A 7,354-nucleotide genomic window follows, 5' to 3' on the forward strand; every position below is an offset into this window, starting at 1 on the left:
TGCAGCTTTCTACGGGCTTCTTCGGCTTGAGCCCGTGCCTGCGCTGATAATGCGCGGCGCTTGCGAATGCGCTCCTCCAGCGTTGATCGGTTCCGTTTGACACGGACCCATTCCATTGTTGGCGGCTTGGAGGAACCACCATTCATTGATTGTTGAGGCTTTTTGCCTCTCTTGTTCTTCAGATCCGCGTTGTAGCGGATACCGTCAACAGACTCCATGGCCTTTGCGACTTGTTTCGCAAGGTGTTGACGTTGCCTTTGGCGGGCTCTCTTCGAGAGAGTCACCACGCCCCCTGCGGCAGAAGGGTTGGCCAGAGCAGATCCGACCTGGTTGGGAATTGGAGGAATCTCACCCGATGCGACTTTGGCATCCAGCGGGGCGAGATCTTCGTTGGTATTTTCCACGTCTTCATACCAACGAGTTTTTCTCCTGGAGGAGAACTTCTTGGACTTGCGGGGGGAGGTGGATCCCGACGAGGATGAAAGGTACTCCTCGAATTTGGCCTGGTCGAACTCGTATTTGACCTCCTCCACGACCGGGATCGAGATCCGCGGCTGCGACGCTCCGATCTCGGTAGCGAGATCGGCGGGGCCCCCCCGGAATCGTGTCTTTCTTCATTATTGATTCCATTGCACTCTTAAATAACAACTTTTTGAGTTACAAAGATCCGGTCTTTTTATAAGATCCGGTTACAATGAAAATCAAAGAAAATAAAATAAAGATTACAACTTTCTCCTTGTTTGTCGAACGAATCACGAGCTCCTGTTTTGCGATCGCTCGCTTTGTGGGTTCTTTGCCTACGCCGGGGTTTATCCGTGGACCACCGCAAGATCTAGATCCGATCGGATCTACGCAGTACGACAGGTATTATTTTGCCAAGGAAATAATAGCCGAGGGTACTATTTCGCCAAGGAAATAGTAGCCTTTAATTCTCGGGATCAAAGACCAAGCTTTGATCCGGAGTACGCCTGCGTAGATCTGAGATCCGGTCCTCTCGAACTCTTGCCTTATTTGGTGTTGACGATCGCCGAGCACCGGATCTGGATGAGCAAGTCCTCGAAGTCCTAAAGCTTGAATCTTTTTCAGATCTGAGTCTTCAATCCAGCAGGGCTTCGCCTCCAAAAAATCCAACCTTTACAAATGAACCAAGGGGGGCCTATTTATAGGCTCTCTGAACTGTGCCCGCGCACAGATCTGGGTCGGCCACCTATGGGTGGCTCGGCTTTGGCCGAGCCCCCCTTAGGCATTGGGTTTCGTCGTTTTGTCCGGTCTCGTGGTGATTCGGACTCTGATTTGTTGATCTGATTTGGCAGTAGATCTGATTCCTGATTAGGCAGTAAATCCACTTCTGAGTTTGAGTCCGAAACTGATCTTGATTCGATCGTGATTCGTCCGATTCTGCCCTTGGTTGGATGACTCGTTTACTCTTCGAACACTTGGCTTGATTCCACACGCGAATGGATGTATTCCGTGCGATTCGTCAACCTCGTCGCCTCGTTGGTTCGTCGGTTTGTGCCGAGCTATGCTAAGGGACCTATAAGCAATTTTATACGCCTACAAAGCTGCTGTTCTGGAGAAGGAGTCACAGTAATAGCCCTGGGTAATGTTGCTGGTGAAACAGCCGCCATGGATGAGCCAGGCAAATGCTGCTCTTGTAAAGGAGTTGACACCTATGCGAGCTGTTGCTCCATAGGAGGAGTAGCAGTGATAGTCCCGAGAGGAGGTGAACCTGCACGAAAAAAAGGTCAGAACGTGGAAAGAACATGTGGAAGAATTCGAAGAAAACTAGGCTTACCAGAGATATGAAAAGGAGTATACATACGTCATCACCTGGCATGTTGCCAACGTCAGCATCTTCATCACCTCTATCTTCATCAGCCGCATCACCAATCGAGGAGCCTTCATAATCTACTTGCTCCTCATCATCCCGTATAGCTGAAGATTCAGGAAGACTTGTGCCAACAGCTGGTTTAGTCATAAGTCCCATCGGACTAGGACTTGAACCGCCAACCTGTGACATTAGTGCTGAAGGAGGAGGGGATAGATTCTCTTCATGGCCCTGGGATTCGAACACAGAAGCCCTAGGAGGGTCTGCTGCTGGAGCAGATTCTGCATCTATGGCCATTAATTCATTCTCTTCATCCTCGGAGGGATGGTGAGAAGAAGCTTCACTCGATAAAGTCGGGCCATGCGAACGGAGCCCAGTTCTATGGGGCAGGCCTGCAACTGAAGATTCATGTTGTTCTTCATCTTCAGCAGCTCTGATAGCATCAGCCATCAACTTTGGTTTCTGCTGGCCTTTAGGAGGAGGAGACCCAACCATCAGCTTCTGACGAGTCTGCTTATCGTATTGGCCAGTTTCATCCGCCAAAAGTTTTCTCTTCCCAGCTACCCTTGCTGTGGGAGAATCTACCACCCAGGGTTCCTCCACTGGAGCAGGTTCAGCTGCTTGCTCCTCTCCCTGTTCAGCAGAAGGGTCCTCAATGGATAAAAATTTGTCGATTCCTCTCAGGCGGGATGTCTTTGATCCCCTCCTTGAAGCATACATACGTCGGATATCTTTCAGACAAGACGTATTTAAGTTGTAATTGGGAGTCTAGGAAGTGGCAAAATACCAGTTGCAGAAGCTCATGGAAGTATAAGAATTGGGTGTTTTGTGGGGAAGCCTGAAGATGGCTTTGGTACAACCTGCCACAGAATAGTACCAAGCCCTGGCCCCCTCATATAAGTTGCTCACAACTAAGAGCTGAGGTCGGGGGTACCCAACATACAGCTGATCATACCCAAATTGGCGAGCGAACCTATAAGGTTGGTAGGGCTCGAGGAAACATTTGTCGCCTTGCCGGAAGACTAGGTAGCCTGGCCTGATAGAAAGGAGCCAATGGAAGACGCCCCTGTTCAACTGGGTGAATCCGTTAGGCCCCGCCACGTCCTGATACTCTGCTCCATAGACCCCGCCTTCAAAGTCGGGAAAACAATGGAATATGTGGTAGTTGGTGTCTCGCGACAAAATCTGGCGAATCCTAACCATATAACTCCCCTCCCATTTTGCAGTGGTGTCTCGCGACAAAATCTGGCGAATCCTAACCATATAACTCCCCTCCCATTTTGCAGATTCTAGTCGTTGCACAAACGGGATGAATGAGTCACCTGGAGGAGAGGCTGCACTCATTATGGAAGGACAGTGAAGCACATACCAAGCCATCAGATAAGTGTAAGGCAGTGATATCCGAGGATTGGGAGTTTTAAAAACCTTGTTACCACCAGACTCCACCTCTGTAACATCAATAAAATCCAAAGCCAACTCACGCAGCCCACTCTGCAAGCAACCCACCATGGAGTAAAGCAGATTCAATGGCCTCCCGTGTGCCAAAAGAACAGCCGGATAAATCACCTCAACAGCGAGAGCATCAATTGGCCTGGTAGGAACGACGCACCGCTTGAGCCACAGTATTAAGAATCCAGCCAACAGCGCTGTGTCGGAAATTAGGATCAGAGCTTGATAGTGAAAACTTTCAAACTCCGTATGAGCCGGGAAAATATCTTCCTTGGCCTCATTGGTATAATGGGAGGTAGCAGTATTGATTCAGGCTTGAACCTCCTCTAAAGTACTGGCAGACAATCTGGTCACCGAAGCTCCTTTATTGGTCAGGTTCTGGAATAAATACTCCACCCAAGACACTTGTTTGATGCCACCTCCTCGAGCCCCTGTCTGCTGCATACAAATGTGGAAGTGACACATGACTTCCCAAAGAGTAGAATAAATTTCGAGGCTCGTTTTTCTCAAAATCTTAAGTTCCGTTGATCCTGGAATGAATTCTTCATACGATAGATTCCCGAGAAGAAGACTCAAGACATGGTGCATCTCGTGAAGAGCAAAGCCTAACTCTCCCACCAAGGTGAAGAAAGTACAGGTCTCGGGATTATACCTCTCTAATATAGAGAAGAAATAAAAGTGGCTCTGAATGATCCCGAATTTAGTAGCCCGCACTGGAATCTCTAGGCCAGCTTGGATAAGAGGCGTTTCCAATTCCTCCAAAATAAATTTGGTCATCCGGGTCCACCACCCTGTCACCGGAGAATGAACCCAGCCAGGAGTTCCAAACCCTTGCGCGGGAAACTCTCCTTTCTTTGCAATAAACTTTTTGACAAAGGTGTTCACCGGGCTGGCCACTTCACCAACAGGGTACTCTTTAGCGAACAAGCCTGGGCGTAGAGCTGTCACCTGTCTGTTATAACCAACTGTACGGACCCCTTAAAAAGTTAGGGTTCCGAGAACAACTCCATCCTGATCCTTAACGAGGTTTCAATCCATACGCCTTGGGATGGAAGCGCACTGAAAGTATGATATGGGGAACATCCTCTCCATATTGGGCAAGAAAAGGTTGCGGTCTCCAACTTTCCGTAGCCACTTGTAGTCCCCATCATAAGCAACGTCTGCCTCAAAGTCAACAAAATCCCCGAAGAGGAATCCAGGTTTGACTATCGGTTTACGTCTCAGGTTCTCAAGTCTAGCGTCCGTAACCAATATCCTAAGAGTTTCAGGAGAAGCTTGGGTGATTAGTTCCACACGGCTCTTCTCCGTAATTCGAAAAACCGGGAGTTCTCAGCGCAGGTTGAATGTCATGTTCAGATCCACACCACCTTCATGCCCAAAATGATGGCGAAAAGGGAGAGGCTCGCTGGTATGACGCACTGCAAAACAAAGAAAAGGGTTAGACAATGCAAGAGGCAAATCAGAAGCGGAGATCGAACCTCACGTTCAAAAATCTTAGACGCGGAGATCAAACCTCGCGTAGAAAATCTTAGACGCGGAGATCAAACCTCGCGTCGAAAATCTTAGACGCGGAGATCAAACCTAGCATCGAAAATCTCAGACGCGGAGATCAAACCTCGCGTCGAAAATCTCAGACGCGGAGATCAAACCTTGCGTCGAAAATCTTAGACGTGGAGATCAAACTTCGCGTCGAAAATCTTAGACGCGAAGATCCAACCTTGCGTCGAAAATCTTAGACGCGGAGATCGAACCCCGTGTCGAAAATACTAAATGACAGAGTCCAGCTCCAGGTTATTGAAATGAGTCTCCTCAGTGATTCAGAGATCAGAACTCGTCGCAGCGAGTTTTGATGACCATAGAAGTTATACTCACACCCGATTAAAGGGAGTTGAGGCGACAGCACACTCGCCTGAGTCACGGCACCACCGGCCGACATAGATGCCGACGAACCCTGAGCCAAGGTGACATCGGATCTAGAGGGTCGAGAGACGGTCTTCTTCTTAGGCGCCATGGATTTCGGTCGAGAGAGAAGAGGAACAATGCTCACCAGAGATGAGAACGAAAATCTTCGTTGAAATTTCAAGAAGAGTCGAATGACTCTTGATTTGACCCCCAGCAGTCTATTTATAGACAACTATGAGCTGTCAAATCAGAACGGGATTCTAGGCTAAAATCCCGCCCAAACGCGATTTTCAGCGTTCGAGTTGGTTGAACTTCCGAACACGGAATTCACCCACGCGCGGAATTCACCTACGCGTTCTAATTCTCAAACGCAGATCTCACCCACGCGTTCCAATCCTTAAATGCAGAATTTATCTATGCATTTGGACCGCTATAATAGCAGCCTCTCAACTACCAAGGCTATGGCACAGCCCCAGATAAATAAAATAAGAGCTAACAGCGATCATCAAGGTGACCAAAGCCGAGAAGAAACAGACGACTCCGCTGTGGAGTCTATTGGATGAGTACTGACCAAAGCCGAGAAGAAACAGACGACTCCGCTGTGGAGTCTATTGGATGAGTACAGATAGATTACAATCAACAACATTGAAATCATCTGGCTCGATCCGACGCGCAACTCATTCTTCTAAGTGGCTTAACATTCCCACAAAGATTAATGAAGCCAGGAGCTACGCATAACTCATTCTTCTAAGTGGCTTAACATTCCCACAAAGATTAATGAAGACAGGAGCGATGCATAACTCATTCTTCTAAGTGGCTTAACATTCCCACAAAGATTAATGAAGGCTCGACTTGATGCGCAACTCATTCTTCTAAGTGGCTTAACATTCCCACAAAGATTAATGAAGCCAGGAGCTGTGCATAACTTATTCTTCTAAATGGCTTAACATCCCAACAAAGAGTAATGATGATATTGCTAAAATCGTCACCCTAGTTGAGCTGATCAAGAAAGGAGATAAAGTGGATTCCTCTGAGGCCGCCCCTCCTGACTAAACTTAGGATAAAGCCCCTCTCATGTGGGCTTGTGATTCTCTCTGTCTATGAAAATGGATCTGTCTTAAGCCCAGAGGTGCTCAACCTCACGGAGGATGACCTCGTTGACAAGTTTGCGGCTGGTGTTTCTATGGTTGCTTCGCTGTCCTTGGCTCTCTCTTACCCAACTCTTGCAGCTGTGCCTCACATGTTCGTCAATGCCTACAAGAACGTCATTGCTGTTGTTGTTGACACTGAATATACCTTCCCACAGGCTGAGAGGGTGAAGGAGTATCTAAAGGATCCGAGCAAGTTTGTTGTTGCTGTTATCTCTATTGCATCTGCTGAGAATGCTGCTGCTCCTGCCTCTAAGGAAGAAGAGAGGAAGGACGAGCATGTCGATGAGTCTAACGATGACTTGGGATTTAGTTTGTTTGACTAAGTTCATTGTCATCGAGACTCAAAAGTTATGTTTTTTGGTTTGGGGTAACATAATTTCAACATTACAACAACCAGGTTCGCGACGTCTTCAAATCAGACGGAGTAAACAATCAATCCCAGTCAACCGCGAACTTTTAAAAACTTTGGAGGGGGTTCTGTAGGCTATCTAAAAATCACAATGGATAGCTGATCCCCATCAAGCTCCAACAATGAAAGTTACAATCAGATAGCTTTCATGCCAACAAACGAAAGCTGCAAATGGAAGACTTTTCACATAAAGCGAGAAGAGTTACAATTCAACGACACTTCCAACAACTGATGAAAACTCTATTTAGCAGTCTTCACAATCTACAGTGAAAGTTACAATCTGACGACTTTCACACCCTACAACAGCTAATGCGAGGATTACTGAACAATGGTCCTTGCAACACTCTACAGAAGAAGTTCCAAATCAACTAGCTCCTTCTAAAACGCGGAACTCATCTTCACGTTACAATTCTTAAAATGCAGGCAACCCCCGCGTTTCCAAGCTGCAACAAGCAAAACGCGAGCGGCCCTCGCGTTTTTAACGTTCAGTCAACACGCAACCTCGCGTCTCAATTCCAAGACGCGAAGTTAGGGTTCTGAACGCCAAATTGGGCGTTTGACTCATTCAAATATGAGTCGAACGGTTTCAGAACCGTTTTCCCCACGATCTGAGGA

The 7,354-nt window shown here is 47.6% G+C and overlaps 1 pseudogene; it reads left to right on the plus strand.

Moving 5' to 3' along the window:
* Nucleotides 4,661-6,653, plus strand: LOC109831239 (annotated as a pseudogene).

This window comes from Asparagus officinalis, chromosome 2 (assembly GCF_001876935.1).
Source record: "Asparagus officinalis chromosome 2, Aspof.V1, whole genome shotgun sequence".
NCBI lineage: Eukaryota > Viridiplantae > Streptophyta > Magnoliopsida > Asparagales > Asparagaceae > Asparagus > Asparagus officinalis.